Here is a 20896-nt window from a genome sequence, read left to right as displayed (position 1 = left end):
TGGTGGCCTCCGAGCCTGTGAATGGTCTTCTAATGACCCTCCCAGTTGGTCACACCCTCCCCTTCTTCCCCGCTACACACACACACACACACACACACAGCCAAGGCAGCCTTCCCAAAGCACAAATTTGATTACATCTCCCCCACTTCAAACCCATCAGAGGCTCCCTGGTAGAGTTCTAGCCCCACCCCCGACCCTGCTTGTCCATCCTCACCTCAGTACCAGGTCCCCAGTGACCTCAGGGGCCCCGTGACCTGCTGCTACTTCCCACTAGCCTCCAGGCTCATTTTAACTGTTTGTCAAGGAAGTCTTCCTTCCCTCCAACCTCCGCACTTTGGATTAGGTGCCCTGCTGTGTTAATAAAACATTTTAATCTAAGTCAACTTCTGACACTGCTAAGCTCTCAAGAAGCAAGTACATTTTGCTTACTACTGTGGGTCCACCCCCTCTCCCCTAGACACTCAGAATTGCGTGTTTTGTGAATAAAAGAATGAAGGGGTGGGACTCAAAAGGACAGGCAGAGCTGCTCTCCTAAGGGTCACTTCCTGCTGACACCCTTCACTGCCTCTTCTGTGTCAGTTCTAGTAAAAACCAAGCTCCTCCAAAGCCCTCCACCCCTAGGCCCTCTCCAGTGTCCTTCAAAGCAGGGTCACCCACCACCCTGGACCACACAGGGCAGTCTCCCCGAGTCCCCACCCCACAAGCCTCCAGGCCTCTACCCGGGCTGCTCCTGCCACCTGAGTCACCCTCTTGATTCCTTCCCCTGGCTGACTCTTACTCTGTCCCCAGAACTGAATGTAGAGCCAATTTCTTCCAGGAAGTCCTCCCTGATGATGTCCTTTAGCTCTTGGCTGGGCTCCATCTACAGCAGCACTGCTTGGCGACCAACTGGTATTTGTCCACCTGCTCTTATGAGACCATGACCTCTTGGAGGCCACGTGGGAAAAAGGAGTGAGGTGACAAGAGGGGTGGGAAGAGCAAACAGGAAAGTCGCAGCTCAAGTCCCAAATTCAAGGATTCTGTCTCAGATAAAAAGAATAAACTGTTTCATACGTGTGTCATTTGGCTATGATTTTTGTGGCTCATGGAAAACAAGAGCTTGGTGTTCAAGCCTGAAATCCAAGTTACATGCAAAGAAATGTATATATTCATATCCAAAGGAAACCAGAGCTGCTCAACAACACTTTGCAGTTAAAATCCAAAGGAACTTTGATAAAGGCAATCTCCCTCTCTCTCTTTATTTTTATTTATTTATTTTTTTTGGTATCATATAGTTTTAGAAGTATTTGTATAACTAAGTGATGGCTACAGCCTATGATTCTGCACTGGAGTGTTTGGGGCTAAGGAAGCCCAGATTACATGCACTGTGTAAATGCAATCACACCAACACAATGACAGGCGCCCTAGTGGCTGAGCTGAAGTTCCAAAGCAGAGAACCTTATGTTGGAAGACAGCTCTCAGTAGAAAGTAAGAAATGCAATGTTCTGTACTCAATTTCATTAGCTTTATGAGCCATTAACAGATAGTATGTCTTGTCTAATGAAACCCCAAAATATATTGTCATCTTCGATTTTCTCCATCTGACTGTTTTATGCTAAATTTGGATATCAAACCCTCACTCCATACGGAAAGCTCAGGCCTTAGCTGCAGCACAGTTACATCCCGTGGAAGAAAGCCGATCAAGGGAGAACAGGAGAGTTTCCCTTCAGAAGCTGCTAAGTGTGGTTTTGCACCTGTATGTCATTTACAACCACGCCATCGTCAAAGGAGTAAGACCTTACATCTGTGGGGCAAAAAGCACTGCGGTGGTTCTGAACCATGAAAGAACACTGAGCTTTGTGCAACAGTCCTGAGGCACTTAAAGCGTACTTTCTCTGAAAGGCTCCGAAACTGACTCACTTCACCATTTCAGGTACAACCGGAATTAGTAGAGAGAACATGCCCTTGAAGTCTGACAAGGCCCTGCTGGAATCCTGCTACAGCATTTACTAGCTGCTAAATGAACCAATTCCTTAAACCTCTGAGGAGGCTTCCCAATCTTCAAAACGGGGCTGCCACCGCCCACTTGGGAGGCATGGATGTGAATGCAACACGCAAGTAGGGCGGCCGACTGGTACGTGACACGGGGCCTGGCTAGTTTCCCTCCGCTGCCCTTCTCCCCCTTTAAACTTGCACTGTTCCCCCTGGTAAGGGTGAAGCCCCAGGAACAGACTGCCCGATTCTTCTGTATATCCCCGGATACATACCTTACCCTTAGGAGGTCAGAAAAACAACTGCCTCCTCCCCAGTCACTATCAATATTCTTAAGAGTCTGGGTTTTTTTAACTCTATGTTTCAGGGAGACTATTCAAGAATTGTTCAACCACCGTTCTCCAGGTTGGCTCCTCTCCCAACGCCCATCCCTTCTTACCTCAAATCTTCTGTCTGATTGCCTTTTGTTCGTGGGAAAGAGAGTCCGCTAGGGTGCAGACTCCCTAGGCCTCCCTCCCTTCATCACAGGAGAGTGTGACTACATTCTCCCAACTCCCCACTCCGACTCCAGCTTCTGAGGAGTTTCCCCTTCTGGACCCTGCAGCTTCTGGATCGTCCCAAGACGCGCACACGTGGCCAAAACCCTCTCTTCAGATTTCTTCCTGTGTGGCCCTGCCCACCCCCCAGAACCTTAAGGATAAATGCCATTGCTCTGAAAATCACAAACGCCGCTGACTGACACACCAAAGCTGCATGGTCCGGGCTTTCCTCCAAACCAGGCACAGCCCTGCCCCCCCTCAGACACAGTCTGCACCTCTTGAGATGAGCTGATCCACTTGCACGGCTGTGAACACCAGCTAAGAATGACGAATCCCAATGTGTATCTCTAGTCCGGCTCCTTCACCTGAGCCCCAGGCTCATAGACACGAGTGCCTCTTGGAAGTCCTAACTTGGATGACAAATGGCATCTTAAAAATGCCATATGTCAAAAAAAAAGGCCTTATGTCCACCATTTACTCTAGACTTCGATTCCTGGCAGGTACCTCCCAGGCTCCCCATTTTAGTAACAGCCCCAGCACCCACCTAGGTGTTTGAGGTCACATTCAATTTCCACTGTTCCCTCCACCTGGCCCTGCCCTGGAATCAGTCTTGTTATTTCTGTCGCTAAGCCAGTCTCAAGTCTGGTTCTGCAGGGAGCACGATGGAAACCCACAAGCTCACAGCAAGGTGCACTGAGTCACAGTCCTCCGAAGGGAGTTCCCTGGAGGGGGAGGCATCTCCTGCTGCCAGTCACCTCAGAAGGCACTGGATTCTCACAAAGAAGGACCAGAAAAAGGACTCAAGGATCTCCCGTGATCTGAGGTTTGAAGGGCCCGAGGTCTGGGGGAGCTCCTAGTTAGCTGACACTCCTGTCAGTGAGCAGATGAGGATGGTAGGAACCCAGGCAAGTCTGTTCTCGCTCCGACCCCTTTTCTCTCGGGAGCCACGGGAAAGGCCAGTTTCCAGGGCACAGACCGGCCATCACAGATCCCAGCCTGCATTTGCCAACCCAGACAGCCTAGACTCCTACTTGCGACTCTTACTTCTGTTCTGTTTCCCCCCAGAATGTGATGGACTCTTTCAGAAAGTCTGGACTGTCTCAAGCGAGACCAAGTCAGTGAAGGATGAAGTGTCCACATTTGGACCAGAGCATGAAAGGAGAAACAAGGCCTCATGTCCAGCATGACGGTGGTGGCCAAGCCCTTTCCCTGGGTGAGATGAACCAGGGTCGGGGTGAGAATGCAAGGTCCCTTCACGGCTGACAGGGGTGTTGGAGACTCACTACCGCAAAATAACCACACGGCCGTCAGTGGTGGACATCAGCTGCAACAGGCACAGAGTCAGCTATTTACTGCCAAAAAGGGGTAAAAGTAAAGGCCGGTGCAGGGAGGCCTGCACGGCTGCTGAGGCAAACCACAGACCTGGCTCTGAATGCCCACTGGCTGAAGCAGAGAGGAAGCTACGGTCCCCTTTAGCGGTCCCTGTGTCCACCAGATCCAAGTGAACCAGTTACTTAGGACAAGGCAATGTTTTCCTGATACTTAGAAAAACCAGCCTCATAAAGGGAACAAAAGAGTGGCATGGTTTTAGGCCCGCTCCTGCCCCTCTATGAATGCAAAGTAAAGTAAATGGCACTGGGAAGGTGAATGCAAAAAAAAACCCAAAAAACAAAAAACCGGTGACTGCTTCCTCCAACAGCGTCCCCTGCAGCTGCTCACCCCCGAGCCGGCCACTTCCTCACCAGTGACCGCCGGCCAGGAAGCGCCGTCACGCACGTCACACAGCGACAGCCAGGAACCTCGTGCCGAGCACGTTTGTGTAAAAGCCAGAATCAAGCAAGGTGCTGCAGAATTTGACTTTCCAAGTTTAAATACTCCATGAAAAAAGTCCCTCAGCAGCCGCCTAAATCAATTCGCATCTCACTTCTTCAAAACAAATAAACAAAATTAGTAAGAGAGCATTTGTTACCAAATATAAGGACGAACTAACAGGTTCCTCAAAGCAAGGACTTTAACATATATCAAACTCCAGTGGGTGATGTGCTAACATAGCAAAAATTCCAAAAAAGTAGAAAATAAGATGACTAGGATAATATACGAATCATGGCAACTGTTAAGTTTTTGCTTTTTATAGCGATGGAGACGGCACAGAGGGCGATCTGGCTATTCCAATGCAGGGTGTGCACAGCCCACATTTTCAGACCCAACAACATGCTCAAGGGGTGGTATAAGGGAAAAAGGAAAATAGAAAAAGGAATAGAGGAACAGCCAAAATTAGAAACACACGAGAACAAAAATGACTTTGACAGCATTTACAAGAAATTACGTCAGTGTGATGAGGACAGGGACGCAGGGACGGTGAGACCCACCCTCACCTCCTGATCCAGGGAAGGCAGGGGCCTGAGGGGAGCGATGCTGCCGGGGGACCCCAACGTGGTCAGCGCCCCAAACCAAAACTTCACCTAGATGCGTGTAGACAGCTTTTGAGCTACAAAATGTGGTCGCATTTCAAGCTGGACAACTTTACTCACTCCCACCAAGAGGAACAGGGGAGAATTAGGTTCTGCTCCTGAACCAAAGCATTGTTTAAAAAATTAATGACTGTGTAATAGTAAAAGCAACAATGGAGTAAAAGTCACTGGCGGAGAACGTGCTTGACCCGATCTCATTGGCCACGTTATCTCACTGACGTTCAGATGCTGGCTGAGCCCTTATGGTACCAGAACAGACAGACCCACCAGGAGGGAGGTTTAATGCGCTGCTGTATTTTGATGCCGGCAGCCATGCCTGGTACACGAGGTTCTGGGTAAACAATGGTGACAGTGTCAACCACTATGGGCTAAGCACACATCCAGCTACTCCGCCAAATCCCAAGGGCAGACTTCAAAAGGCAAAAACAAGCTGGCATTCTCTGTTGGCTCTGCAGAATCAGAGCCAAGCAGTTGCTGAGCAAAAATGTCACCAGTGCCTCCTATGACAAAATAGGAGGCACTGGCGTGGGGCTGGGGCAGGGTTCCAGGCTTCCACTGATCACCCACCAGTCTGTCCAGGGGGTGAAGGAGGTCCCTGCTTTCATTGCACCGATGCACCTACCTTGAATGACGCCTTAGGACTCAACAGGAGGTGACAGGTGAGGTGAACGGAGCCAGCCTTGGTGTAGCACGGTTCTGGCAGCTATGCCCTCAGCAGTGCCCAGTTTCCTAAACCTGACACCTCATCTCCAAGGAGCAGAAGTGTATTGTGGGCATGTAGATCACAGGGCCCTGTGAGGACAAGTACAGATCATGGCCACGACATGCCTCTCCCCTTCCTTAAGCCATAGAGGAATGTCCGGGGAGGAAGTGAAAATTATTCCAGAGCCTGCCAGGCACCACACGCAGGTGGGACACGGATCCCCTGTGTCTGTCATTCACAGGACTGGTGTGGATTTTCTTTTTATCAATTCTCTGGCATCTTCTCCTCCATCTTACCAACAACAAGAAAGTAGAATCTGACCTTAGAATCACAGAGAATCACAGAGCCCCTCCTGCACAGCGGGCCCGGCAGCACGTACCATGTCCTCCGACCGTCACCTGTGGGACCGCCATGAGCGCTCTCCAGACTCAAGGCCCGAGGCCGTAGGCCGGGGGGACACAGCTCACCTCACTCTCCCCAGTAAAGGGGGACCACCTCTCGGCAAAGACGTCTCACCCTCTTCTGCCCGAGGGACAGCTTGAAAGATACACAGGGAAACATAGTAGAGGGTGAGGGGTTAGGCAGCCCAGAAGTGATCGTCTGCACTTCCAAGGCAGAGTGGGGCCTTTGACCTAATCACAGGGACAAAGTGAGGACGAATTTTTCCCTGCTGTGTCCCATACACCGTGACACGCCTTTCCCTGCGTAAGGAGCTAATTCGGAAGCCCCTGGCAGTGTTTCTGATGTCCTAACTTGGCATGGTGGCTGTCAGGCAGGGGAGAGGGCCTGAGCCGTGCTGGTGCTGGGCCTGGGAGGCAGGAGACATCGGCTCCACCCTGAGCTCAACCAGCACCTCATTCTGCGTCTCGGGATTCAGAGTCTCATTTATAAGCAAAGGGATGAAACTGTCCCAGGACAGGCTGTCCAACAGGAATGAAATGAGAGTCATGTAAATAACGTTTCCCAGTTGCCACGTTTAAAATGTAACAAAAAAAAAACCAAGTAACTGATTTTAAGAACAGACCTTACTTATTCTACTGTATGTAAAATACTATCATTTTGACGTGTAATCAATATAGAAAGTAACAAGATAGTTTATATTCTTTTTACTAGACAAGTTTCAGCGTCTGATGTGCATTTGACTTACAGCACATCTCAGCTCAGACCGGCCTCCTCCCCAGCACTACTAACATCAGTAGCTGTGGCTACTCTATTGGACAGCAACTCCAGGGGTCCCCCCAAGTGTCCTGGCTGAAAAGGGGGAGTAAGTGTCCACACTAACCCTAAAAGGATCTCTCTGAAACAAAGGCGGATTTAGTTTTAAACGTCTGAAAACCGGCGGGCTACACCTCCTTCCCGCCTTGGCTACAAGAAAGCCCTCCTCCTTGATGATCCCATTCTGGATGTAAGGAAGCAATCTGTCACACAGCCAGGGTGGCCCGGCCTTCAGGTTGACTTGCCTGTTGTCTGTGTCCAGTCCCACGAAGTCCTCCTTCTCAAATAGGATGTAGAGGAGGGGGGTCTTCTCCCCAGAATTTTCGGGGTCCCCATCCAGCCACTTGGACTTGGGCAAGATGAAGAGTGACTCAGTGAAGTCTTCGATCCTCTTCTCCACCACCCGCAGTCCTCGTAGATTGAAGGCCACGTCGGTGTGCGGCTGCTCGGCCACCTCCCCATACAGCATAAAGACAAAGAGCTGAGAGTCGTAGAGCGTGGTGCCATACAGCTCCTCTGTGCGTGGAGCTTCTAGAAGGTCTTGGCCAAGAGGCAGTCAGTAATGGTGACAAGGCCCATGACATTGCGGTGGGTCTGGAAGTCACTCCATCCATTCTCGGGCGCATAGAGATACCTATAGTAGATAAAGAGTGCCCACTGGGAGCCGCAAGGTCTGATCTGGCTCACCAAGGAGATTCCATTATAGATGCAAAAGAAATTCTCTAAGATGATCCCCACAGGTTGGACCACAATCGGGAGAGTCTGGTGGTCCTCAGCGCACTGCACGTAGTCAGGGGTGTTCATGTTGCAGGCCCTGCCGAGAAGGGAGGGTAAATCGATGTACATACTGTGCTGTGGGCTGCGGGCCTCACTGGGATGCGGCGACCTGGTGTGCACCAGCCAGAAGGCAAGGGAAGTCCAAGCAAATCGGGGATAATTTTGTCCTCAGCATCTGCACATGGCTACTGAAGCTCAGATCACATTACCCAGCTTTTGGTCTAGGCTTCCATCCCCTGCAGAAAAGGATCATTTCTTGTTTTCTGTTTCCAAGCACCTAGGCAGGCCCTGATGCAAAGTCGGTGCTCAAAACTGCTGAATAAATGAATGAATAAAGGAACTGCTTCCCCACCCCTCAGCAGGATATAATGCAAAGAACCATAGTAGGATCAAAATATCTGGATTTCAACGCCAATTTATTTGAACTCCTAAGGTGCAGAATAATGGGTAAGAAAACTTGCTTTGGGGAGGAGGGTACAGTTCAGTGGTAGAGCACGTGCTTAGCATGTTCAAGGACCTAGGCTCAATCCTCAGTACCTCATTTTAGAAAAATGAAACAAATAAATAAACTTAATTAACCCCCTCAAAAAATATTTTCTCCATTCAAAATTCAAAAAAAACCACCTTGCAATTGACACAACATTGTAAACATGACTATACTTCAATTAAAAAAAAAAACTTCTTGCCTTACAAGAATATATCTGGATTATGGAAGTTTGCAAATGTAAAATGCCTAGGGTACCACCTGCATAAGAAGAAGGAACTGTACAAATGTACTATCCCTCATTTATGAGCTATTTTTCCCTTGGGGAGATTATAACCTCTCAGAGATATTTTTCTCATATTAAAAAAAAAAGAAAAAGAAAACATTACCTGATTCTCCATACTGCTGAAGAATCAGATAACCCTATGAAAGCATCTGACCCACAGAGTTTATTCAATAAATGTTTGTTGAATGAATGAATAAACAAGCAAAGTGAATGCTGCTCCCTGCCACAGACCATCATAATGGTACTTCCTGGAAATCCCAAGCCCACGTTCCACCCAAATCTTCACTAACCACGTGGGTGACCTGGGCAGACCTGTGTGCTTCTCTCAACACCAGTTTATTCATAAATAGAAATGAGGGCAATAACACAAACCTAAAAGGGTTAGTGAGTCACGAATGAATAGTACCCCAACTTTGCAAGATGGAACTATTAAAGAAAATTGGGCAAAGAGTCCATAGGCCCTCTCCATATTATCTCTTACAACTACATGGGAATCTACATTACATCTAAAAATAAAAAGTCTATTATTTTAAAGAGGCTATTGAGTTTAAATCAGCTCACCGTCTCAAATAAGGAACACACAGTACAAATAAGAGAATGCGCAGCCCATGAGATGCACTCAGTAAATATTCCCACTGAACCCACTGGTCCCTCCAAATTCAGAGCATGAGGATGTGTCCTCGTGGCCAGAGGCCACTGCACCTGAAGCTAAAAAAGCTAATGGTCCCCACTTTCAAAAGCCCCTGCCACCAACCTAGGTCTAATTTTGTATTTGTAATTTTTTTTCTTTTTATAAAATAGAAATCCCCAATTGCATAGCCTTCAGGTCACCAAAACCTGACCACAGAGATCATGATGGCAACCCTCCTTGGTGAAACAATAAAATGAAAAGCCATTTCCACAAGACCTGTGTGTAAATCTACTAGGGAACTTCATCCTGGACTGAGAGGAAGAGGACTGGGGAGGAGGGGGCAATCTGAGGCACACAGACCCATGGGCCACCTGTCCCACGATGGACATTACACTCAACCCTCACCCTCCAGGAACTTCAAAATACACACAGACAGAGTGATGTGGACAATATATGTGTATTTTTAAAGAAATTCCGACTCTCTAGCAGGTCTTGTATCTACCGAGACACAAATGGCTTATGTGTATAATGTTTCACAAAAGCCTTAAAACATTACCACCCCAACTTGACACATTAAGAAACTAGGGGTAGAGGTTTATCACATTGTGCAAGATTAGAGAGATGCCACATCAGACACTGTATTTAAACCCAAGCCTTTGCTCCAGTGCTCACACAAGAAAGTGTGACATACTGCCCCTTTCCTGCCCTCTCCCTGCAATAAATCTCTGAAGAGTCTTTTCTGTGCCACGTGGAATCACAATCACGTCAATTTACCACAAAGAGCTATGTGACTCCTTGGAGGACGTGTCAAAATCTAAAGGGTTGTGATGGGAGGAGAGATTTGAATTTTCTGTTTCTCAAAGGAAACATGGCTTTAAAAGAAACTGAAAAGCACTTATCTAGTCTAAGCCCTCATTGTGCAGAGAAGGAAATGGAGGCTCAGAAGAGATGAGGAAAGGGACTTATTAACAAATATTGCCTCAGTGCAACACCAAGCCAGCCCTGGGCCCTTCTGGGGGAGTACCTGGAAGGCCCAGGAGAATGATTGTTAGAAAAAGGAAAGAGAAGAAGCATACAAGGCCCTGTCTCTACACCACCATACCATGAAGTTCCACCAAATTATCCAGTATTGGGTGCAGCCAAAATTTAGGTGGGCTAAAGAGGTTATAGAAACCTGGAAGTCTCAACCATAGTGGAAATTCCAACATTTACTGTTTTTTTCCAAGTTCAAGCATCAGTTCAGTGGGCGCTCCATACGAGGGACTACACGAGGCCTGGAGTTCTCCCAAATACAGATCTCTATTATCACGTGTGCAAACCACACACAGGCCCACCAGAAGAAAAACGCCCACACATAAGATGGAACTACTGAAACAGAAAAGAGCCAACCAGCATATATTGCTAGCAAAAACGGTGCTGCTAGAAATAGACTCATGGACATAGAAAGCAAACTGTTGTTAGCAGGCAGGAAAGGGAGGATTAACAGATACACATTAATAAATATAAACTAAATGACAAGGACCTACTATATAGCACAGGGTACTATTTTCAATTTCTTGTAATGAGTTGTACTAAAAACAATCTGAAAAACATTTATATACATATGCATAAGCTTATAACTGAATCTCTGCTGTACATCTGAAGCTAACATGGTAAATTTACAACACTTCAATAAAAAATAATTTTATATAATAAGTAAAAATAAAAGCAACGCCATAAAAAAAAAAAGTAAAAGAACACGGTAATCCCCTTAGCTGTAGGTGGTGGAGAACTCTGCAAGCACCAAGTCCACTCGAATACTCCAGCACTGGCGGTCACTCATTCTAACCATCAGAGAATCACTTGGCTTCTACGAGGTTACTTTTCTCTTCAGTGAAAGGCTACAGTTGCATCTAATGATGTATTGAATCTCATCATTCACAAACCCAAGATTTCCCATAGGCCTGGCTCTGGACAGATGAAAAGATAGGGTCCCAGATATATTCATGTGTAGAAGAAGTTTATGCCATAAAGACATTAATTCTTCCTGCTTTGATAGACAGATTCATTGCAATTCTGATTAGAATTCCTCCCAGATATTTCATGGAATGTAACAAGTTAATTTATGGTCAGGAACAGCCAAGAAACTTCTTTAGAACCACCACTGGGAAGGGGTGGATAGGTCATGCATTTCAACTGGTCTTTCTGATGTGATGAAAACGTTCTGGAATAATAATGGTTGCACAAATGTGAATATGCTAAAAGCTGCTGAATTGTAACATTCAAGTGGGTGGACTTCATGGTGTGTGAACAATATCACAATAAAGCTGTTATATGAAAAAATCCTTCTTGCCAATTATTTTTCCCTCTATACTACTAGTCTGTCCCACAATTTAATTAAAACAAACAAACAAAAAAAACCAAAACAAACCAGATTTTGCCAGGAGCTCTTTAGGAGTGCAATGTCCCTGGGTCTCCAACGCCTCAGGTTGTGCTGTTCCTGTTAACACACAATAGCTGGGCTGGACTAGTTAGGGACTATAAGTATCTTTTTAAGATCGACGGTCTCACGTTTCACCCTGGGAGAGTGAATGATGGAGGATGAGACAGCCTCATGCCTTCAGCTCATTTTTAACTGAACCAAGCCCTGCTTTCACCACTGTAATCCCTCTCAGTATAAAAACATGTGACATCAACAAGCACCGCCATCATAACACCTGAAAGTGTTCAAGGTACTTACCTGGGGCAGAAATCCTGATCAAGGAGACAGAAGCTCCCTCAGCACTGCCGCTCCCTTTTCCCGACACCACCAGGAGAAGCTGGGAGTTACAGCCGCGGGCTCTCAGCCTGGGGAGCAGCGCCCACGCCGCTAATCTGGACCTCAGGGATCGGGAAAGGGAGAGGAAGGCAGCCCCGGGGTCGCGGGGCAGGGAGAGCGGGGTGGGGGACGCGGGCTGCAGCCCCGCTCGGAGGCCAGCCCCAGCCCCAGCCCAAGCCGCCCGCCCCGTCCGGGTGTGCAGACCCCGCCCGCCCGGGACACAGCCAGCCCAGTGGTGGGGACGGGTCGGCGGCCTAGGAGAGGAAGCCCGGGAGGGGAGGACTCGCGGGCGGAAGAGGGGAAGCGGACGCCAGCCGCGGACTGAGGGGAGCCCGGCTGGGCCAAGAGGCGCAGGGGCACACCTGGCCCTGGACAGCTGTGGCCGGGGCGCCGGGGCAGGTGGCGCGGGCAGAGGGGTCTGGCCCGAGCAATCCAGCTGAACACACGCTGACTGGCGCCCTGGGGGGCTGTGACACGCCGACCGCCCTCCCGCAGCCGCCTCACCCCTTTCCCGATATCCCCTCACCTTGCACTTCCACAGCCAGAGGCCCCGGCCCCAGGCAGTAGCCAAAGGCCTACAGGGCGACAGAGCTGAGAAGCCATTGGGGCCGATCCCCGGCTCGGAGCTGGAGCTTCCAACCCGCGGTCCAGCTGGCAGCAACTGCGCATGCGCAGGAGGGCCAGCGATCCGCTCTGGGTCCTGAGAGAGAAGGGGAACCGAGGGAGGGAGAATAGGGGAGGAGGAGGGGAGGCGGGGAAAAGTGGAGGGAGACACATGGACAGGAGGAGCAGAGGGAAGGCAGTTATCTGGAATTGGGAGGGGAGTAACAGAGATGGGGAGAAAGCGTTTTACCTCTTGTGGCACCCCGAAGGAGGCAGCAGTCCTGCCTATACACCCTTCTCTTACCCGTCATTGCCCACAGCTCATATTTTACGTCCCTGGCCCAGCCCTCCAGCTAAGGTCTCTGCAGAAACCCTACGGGTATCATACCCGTTGCCCCCACAAGGAGCTAGGTTTACTGTTGCTCAGGGAACCAAGCACCCGCAGGTGTTGTTTCTCAGAACTACCTTGGGAAGAGTACATATTCCCCTTTTACACGCTGGGAAACAGGCAGGCACGATCTCTGCCTTAGCTCCACTGTCCCAAATGTTGGGCTGGCAGGGAGCGGGAGGTAAAATGTCAGAGCCCCAGAAGGAGCAGACTGCCTGAGTGTTGGTGTAGAGTCCCCATCCCTCCTGGGTAAACCACACCCCAACCTCGGGGAATAATCAAGGGCTCACCGTAGGCCCCTGTGTGTGGGAGAGCTGCCCTCAGTCCCAGTGTCCAACTTGCTAGGTAGGTAGAAGTGTTATTGAGTCCAAATTCATTCTCCTCAGTGCAGGACAGGCCAGTAAGTTGGGAGACCAAGTGTTGGGGCATGGAATAGCAAGTTTCTGTAGACCTAGATGGCAAACTAATGTCCTGGAAAACCATCTCCCCAAGTCAGAATTCAGGCTGCTTTCCTATGTGCTTGGTTTTTGCAAACTTCTTGGTGTAGGAATTCTTTGTTTTTAGAATCCTTTGTTCTTGCAGCTATCTCCCTGGGTCAGATCCCTGTAAACCTCCAACAAAACAAACGTTATTTTCTATTCTGCAACGTGTTATCTTTATATGATTGGAAAAGTGTTAAATACCCTTAAAGGTCAGAGCCTTCAGAATAGGCTCTCCTGTATATTTTAGGCTCTAGGCAACATTGTTTTACAAGCAAGAAGAAGCCTAGGAGACAGAGCACAGGGTTAAAGTCAAAGGAACAGATCTAATATGGAGTCAGATTTCTTCTTTTCTATTACTGTGGCAGAAGCCACTTGAGGATTTAAATCCCTTAAAGTTAAAAATAAGTAAAACTTTAAAGGAATTTACATACATTGGTGGGAACTTGCATAGCATATCTGGAAAAGCACACAAAGGATTGTAAACATTGGCATCTCCAGGGAGGCGTGTAAGAACAGAGGATGAGGGAAAACTTCTTTCACTTGAGTATTTTTTGCTCTGTTTGAATTTTTTTAACCATATGCATATATTTCTTTTTCAGTTAAAATAAATGTGTAATGGAGCAAAGGAGTAACTAGTTCAGCAAATACAGCAGCCATAGACTCACTGAGTCATCATTTTCGATTTAAGCCAGGAAGCATTGATTGTCTCTCTCCTATGTGCCCAGTGCTGTTTTAAAACATTTTTATATATTTTTTTTATAAAATAATAACATGCTATCCCTCACCCCTGCTCAGGGCTGGTGGGAAACCAACTGAGATTTTACTGAGTTGTTTTCCAAGGAGTAGAGATGAGTTATAAACAGAACACAACTTCAGGGCAAAACAGGCGGACTGGTTTTCCAGCAGGCCAGATAGCGATGACGGGTTTTCAATAGAGGCGCACAGAGGCTGAGAGAGAAAGCCTCCAGGACCCTACAGAAAGCTGCCCACAGTGCCTTCTCCATGGCACTACTGAAATAGGAAAGAACAAATCTGACTCCATATTAGATCTGTTCCTTTGACTTTAAACCTGTGCCCTGTTTCCTAGGCTTAGTCTTGCTGTTTCTGCACCTTTTGTGAAACAATGTTGCCTAGATCCTGAAATATACAGGAGACCCTATTCTCAAGGCTCTGACTTTGAAGGATATTATCACTTTTCCATTCGTATAAAGATAACAAGATACAGAATAGAAAATAACATTTGCTTGTTGGAGGTTTACACGGATCTGACCCAGGTGAAGAGCTGCAAGAACAAAGGATTCTAAAAACAAAGAATTCATACACCAAGTTTGCATCAACCAAGCATTCCCGCTTCCCCTTTTTAATATAAGAAGAGCCTGAATTCTGACTTGGGATGATGGTTCTCCAGGACATTGGTCTACCATCTTCTCCGCTGGCTTTACAAATTAAAGCCGCTATTTCTTGCCCCAAATCCTTGTCTCCTGATGTGTTGGCCTATAATGCACGAGTAGAACAAGCGTGGACTCAGAAACACAAACATACATTGAAAGTACGCATTTGGTATATTAAATGACCTGCTTCCACTCGTATTCCTGAGGTTTTCTTCTCTTGACCACTCCTACTTTATTTATGAAAAACCTGTCATGTGGACACATTTCCTTCTCTAGCCACTACCCTTCCATGTAAAAACTGATGCCAAGAAGGCAATGGAAGTTGCTAGAAGGTATTACCTGGCCAAAAAAGAGCAGAAGTGGGTTCTGGCTGATGTTCAGGAGCAGGCCGGGGCACCTGACAAGATGTCATAAGTACGGATAGACAGCTGGGCACCAAAGGAGAAGCTTCTAAACTTCCATGAGGGACTTGGATAGGAAGGAACAGTCCCAGACTATAGCTCTGATCCCACCACGAGCTTCCTGGGCAAGGCTGGGCAAGTCATTTAAATTCTCTAGACCCGTGCTGTCCAACACGGGAGCCACCAGCCACATGCAGGATTATGATGTTATTCTGTAGCCAGACAGAATTATAAAAAACACTTTATTGCAAAGGGTCAGCAGGTATAATATTTAAAAACATTATTGGTTATCTTGCCTTAACAAGTTATTTTTGTATGTCTAGCTTTCTGTGGGTTGTAATGCCTGGGACTAATGTTTCCCTTACAGTGAGGTATTTTGAAATTATAAGTTACTGGACACAGTACACTCATATCACAGTTGAAAAAAACTGATTAAATAAGCAAGGTGATCTGACTTAGTAGTTATGAGCAGGGGCTCTGGGGCCAGCCTGCATAAGTATTAATTCTCACTCTCCCTCCAGGGAGTTCTGTGTGAATCTTGGACAAATTATTGTTGCTGTTGTTGTTGTTGTTGTCGTTGTCATTGTTATTGTTTGTGCCTCTTTTCCTTACCTTTTAAATAGCGAGGAAAATGTAGACTCTATCCCCTACAGTGTTGGCAGGATTAAATGAGTAAACGTCTGTGCTGCCCACTTCCCTGGGTTTCAGCATTCTCCAGGCAATCAGTGCAAAACACAGTGGCATTCTCCACTGTCTTCGTCAGTCTGGGATTCTGTAACAAATTACCGTGTGTCGGGTGGCTTAAACAACCAGCATATTCCTTATGGTTTGGAGGCTGAGGCTTTCAAGGTCAATGTATCTGGGAGAGGATTGCCAGCTTGAAGATGGCTGTCTTCCCACTATCTTCATGGCCCAGAGAGGAGAGAGAAGCAAGCACTTTGGGGCCCTGTATAAGAACACTAATACCATTCATGAGGGCTCTACTCTCATGACCTCATTTTATCCTACTAATCACCTCCCAAAGGCCCCGCATCCCTATATCATCACCCTGGGAGATGAGGTTTCGACATATGGATTTTGAGGGGATGCATTCAGTCCACACATCGGCTAACTCTCCCAAACATGCAGTCATCAAACCTGTAGCTAATTTCAAAATAATGTTTATATCTCTCTGCCCATTTCCATTCCTACATCTACTAACACTGAAGCCCTGCTACATTTTATTTCTTATTTTCCTTGTGAGGTTTAATTGATTCCTCTAACTCCAAGGATTCGCTCACTCCAGTCTGCTTGACAGCCCTGCCAGGTAGGTCTTCCTTAAAACACCTTCCCACTTCACCTGGTTGTTTTTTAGGTGTAAATGTCAGAATTCTCTCCACACCCCATCCTAGACCTTTAATCCCTTACACTACCACTCACTATGTTATTTTCCTATTACCACTGTAACAAATTCCCATAAGCTTAATAGCTTAAACCAGCACAGACTTATTAGCTTATGGCTGTGGATGTCAGAGATCCAACATAGTTCTCATTGGGATAAATTCAAGATACCAGCAGGGTTCCTTCCTTCTAGAGGGTCTAGAAGAGAATGTTTCCTTTTTTTTTCCAGTTTACAGAGGTCACCCACCTTCCTCAGCTTGTGCCCCTCAACTTCCTCCATTTTCATGGTCAGCAGCCTTTCTGAACATTGCTCCATCGCTACACCTCCCTCTGATTTTAAACTCAGCTGGGAAATATCCTTCAATTTAAGGACCCCTGTGATTACATTCAGCCCACCTGGACAATCCAGACTACTCACCCTATTGTCTCATCTCAGGATCCCCTTGTCCCATCCCACTCAGGCAGTGTGTATGTGGCTGTGACATTCACCTTGTGTAACATTTCCTCATGAGCAATTTATGGTTCAAGGCACTTATAAGTGACTTTTTGTTTTTCTTCCTTATCCTTTCTACATTCAGTTTGTCTGGTGAGATTATATGAATCCATTTTATTTGTGCCCCTGCACTAATCTATAATAATGTATCATGGGTTTAAAGGCTAACTAATAGACAATTTAGGAGACAGAAATCCTCTAAGATTTTTAATCCTAAAATATCTGTCATCCCTTTTGCCATGTACAGTAACATGTCACAGGTGGCTACCCTGTGGCCGGGGAGGGACATGATTCTGCCATCACACTCCCCTCATTCTCACCAATGTGCTGATCAACTAACCAAGGATCTATGCTCTCCAATTCACTCACTTCCTCCTCCTTTCCATTGACTATCCTGTTCCCACCGCTTCCTTCATTCACCACATCAGGATTTCATGACCACATTCTCCCCTAAATGAAATGGGTATCTTGCATCTAATGTCTGACAGCTGTTCTTATTGTATATGCACACACTGACCTACACATAATCCCGTCCATCTCTTTATTTTCCTAGAATCTTCCAGAAGAATCAGTTCCATGATGATGATGATGATACTGACAATGATGACAGGGGCCTCTCAAGGATTCTGATAAAGAGGGAATCGATAAAGGGAGGGAATCATTGCAAAATTGCCCCAGAAACAGGCTTAAAGGTAAATAACTCTTATAGTGTTTAATGAAATTGACTAATATTTAACTATTTTTAAGACTTTATATCACTGAATTTAAAATTTTAACGGGAATTTTCATTCACCACTAACCAAGATTCAACTCTGGGACCAAAATCTAAGGATTTCTGTCTTCTAAAAAATTGTCCACTAGCCTTTTAAACACGTGATCCTTTTAAAAAGTTTAGTGCTGGGCTGAAAATAAGCAGGATTCATATAATCTCACGAGACACAGTGAATGTGGAAAGACTAAGAAATAAAAACAAAAAGCCATTCATAACGTCTTGAACTTTATGTTGCTCACAGGAGAAAATGTTTGCCAATGTGTGTGTCACATCAACATGACGACTGAGTGGGATGGGGAAGCTGATCTTCCTCATCAGTCATTTATGCTGATTTGTTAGATGCCAAAACAGTTTCCTCATTGAAATTGCTTCTAACAAGTATGGAAGAATTTAGGTTCTACCAAAAGCAGGCTAAATATTTTCCCCTGCTTTCAGGTCTCTGGACTGAATGTCCCCACAAGAAGGACATGGTTATGTTTCATAGGGAAGTCTTCCTGAGAAGCAACAGGCTTTTCTAGGGCAGAACTGCAGGGCCCCCCATGGAGGGCTGGAGGAGGTCTAGAGGGGACACTGGAAAAACAGCAGGAGTGAATTCAGATACTGCTGCTCAGGTCGCCAAAGACAGCATTGCTATCTCTAAGGATATGACATTCTCCCAAATTTTCCATGAGTGAAGGAGCCTGTGAACACTAAGCAGGTTGTTAAGACACAGCAGCACATAATTTGCGTGACAACACAATTAGAGTATGATTTGATATTTGGAAAATAACTAGCCCATTGTTCTTTGAAACTGCAGCAGTAGCAATAGAAATAAAAAAGACTGAGCCGTCTTGGAGACAACAATCAATAAACAATTCTAAATCTGCAGAATTCCTTGACAATATTCAAGCAATGAGCTAGATGTGTGCTGCAGATACCTCTTACTGCAGGGCTCACTCCTGCAAAGCATAGAACTAGTTTCTCAGCACACAGAGGGAACCAAGTCAAGATTCCTAATCTTTTGAGATTTACTAAATGGCTGGAAAGGTCAGACAAGTACATACAGGCAAATATGATTAAATGGAATCAAATAATATCAAATGTGATTTGAGCACAAACGAAAGAGAAATTCCTTTCACCTGGGATCTAGAGAGACTTCTTCAGAAAATGTGGCTTTGGAGACGGCCAAAGACATGGGTGGAATTTTGGCAGAACAGGATGTAAGGAATTTAAAAACTTATTCTATAATTCATATAAAAATTCAAAGGATCCCAAAAATCCAAAACAACTTTGAACAAGAAAAACAAAGTTGGAAGACTTGCACTATCTGATTTTCAAACTTTTTTTGTAAAGCTACAGTAATCAGAAATTAGGGTGTTGGTGTAAAACAGGAAAATAGAATAATGGAACACAATAGAATGTTCAGAACTAAACCAAGACTTATACAGACAATTGATTCTCAAAAAGGATGCTGTGGAGAAAGGATCTTTTCAGCATGTAGTGCTGGAACAATTAGATCGTGATACGCAAAAAAAAAAAAATGAACTTTGATCCACACCTCACAAAATATACAAAATTTACCTCAAAATGGATCATAGATCTTAATAGGAAATCTAAAACTATAAAACAGCTAGGAGAACAAGCATAGGCTTAAGGTTTATGGCCTTGGGTTTGGCAAATTTTTCTTTGCTATGACACCAAAAGTATCATCTATTTTAAAAAGAAACTGATAGAGTGAACTTTATGAACATGAAGACTCTTCAATGCTCTTCTAAACACTGCTAAGCAAATGAAAAGACAAGCCATAGACAGAAGCTATTTGCAGATCATATATCTGATAAAGGTCTCTCTTTGTATCTGATCCAGAATAAAGAGGTCTCAAAATTCAATAATAATTCAAACACCTGAATGAATGAGGCCAGAAAACACACTTCAGTAAAGATATCCAGATGGATAATAATCATATGAAAAGATGCTGATTAAAGGTGTCATTAGTCATTAGAGAAATGCTTTTAAAAACCACAGTGAGATACTAGTTCACATACACACTAGAATGAATACAGTTAGAAAGACTGACCTTACAAGGTGCTGGCAAGGAAGTAGAGCAACCAGAACTGATACACACCACGAGGAATTTACAATAGTACAACCATTTTGGAAAAGTCTTTAACAGATTCTTTTAAAAAGGTAAACACCTGTGTACCATATAATCCAGACATTCCTCATCTGGTGCTTTAGAAAGGAAAAGCATATGTCCATACAAAGACTTGTAACCAAACATTCACTGCTATTTTATTTATAATAGCACAAGTTGTAAATAACCCATGCATCCATCAAGAAGTAAATGCAGAAAGGAATGATGGTCTATACAAACACTGCTCACAATAAACTCTTCAGTAAAAACTCAGCACTAAACAATACTCTACTATAAGACAAACAAGCTATTAATACAGCAACACAGATGATTCTCAAAATAATTACACTGAATGAAAGAAGTCAGACAACATAGAGTAGATACTGCATGAATCCATTCATATAAGGATCTTGAAAATGCAAACCACTATGTTGTGATAGAAAGCAGATCAATGGTTCCCAGGGGAAGAGACGGGGAGGGAGGGAGGGACAACAAAAGTCAGGAGAGAAGCTTTGTGGGTGATGGGTATGTTCACTGTCTTGAGTGTGGTCATGGTTCCTTGGGGTATACTTACGTCAAAACGTATTAAGCTGTACACTTTAAACGTGTGAAAATTATTTTGCCAAGTATACCTCAAAGCTGTTTTAAGAAAAAAGGCACTTTAGTCCTGATCCACCTCAGCGCCTGATTGGAGTGACATGATCAGTCCCTCACACTGTCTGCCTAACGGGAAGGTAGAAAAGCTCTCACGGAAGATAACATGGATTTTTCATTTGCAATGTCTGCCATGTAATAAAGAATTTCTAGACATGCAACATGTCCAGACTATATGACAGATAACATGAGAATAAGGAGCATTAGACAAAGGATGCAAACCCCAGGTGATGTAGGCATCAGAGTTACCAATAAAGGCTATAAAATACTTTTAATATATTCAAGAAAATAAGGAAATGATGGGACAATAGATAACAGTTTAGAGACTTTCACCAGAGAAATATA

General features: G+C 45.5%; 1 protein-coding gene across 1 annotated transcript in view; it reads right to left on the bottom strand.

The window, feature by feature from the left end:
- Positions 1-12676, bottom strand: part of LOC140694981 (uncharacterized) — a 128273-nt gene extending 115597 nt beyond the window's left edge. The window contains exons 1-2 of the mRNA XM_072957974.1: positions 12401-12676; positions 11797-11875 (exon numbers count right to left, since the gene is read on the bottom strand). The gene's annotated coding sequence lies outside the window, so the exon portion shown is untranslated. The remainder of the gene's footprint in view (positions 1-11796; positions 11876-12400) is intronic.
- Positions 12677-20896: the final 8220 nt, after the last annotated feature.

This window comes from Vicugna pacos, unplaced genomic scaffold, assembly GCF_048564905.1.
Source record: "Vicugna pacos unplaced genomic scaffold, VicPac4 scaffold_116, whole genome shotgun sequence".
Lineage (NCBI taxonomy): Eukaryota > Metazoa > Chordata > Mammalia > Artiodactyla > Camelidae > Vicugna > Vicugna pacos.
The sequence above is the reverse complement of the archived record's forward strand: the minus strand, read 5'-3'. Positions and strand labels throughout refer to the sequence as shown.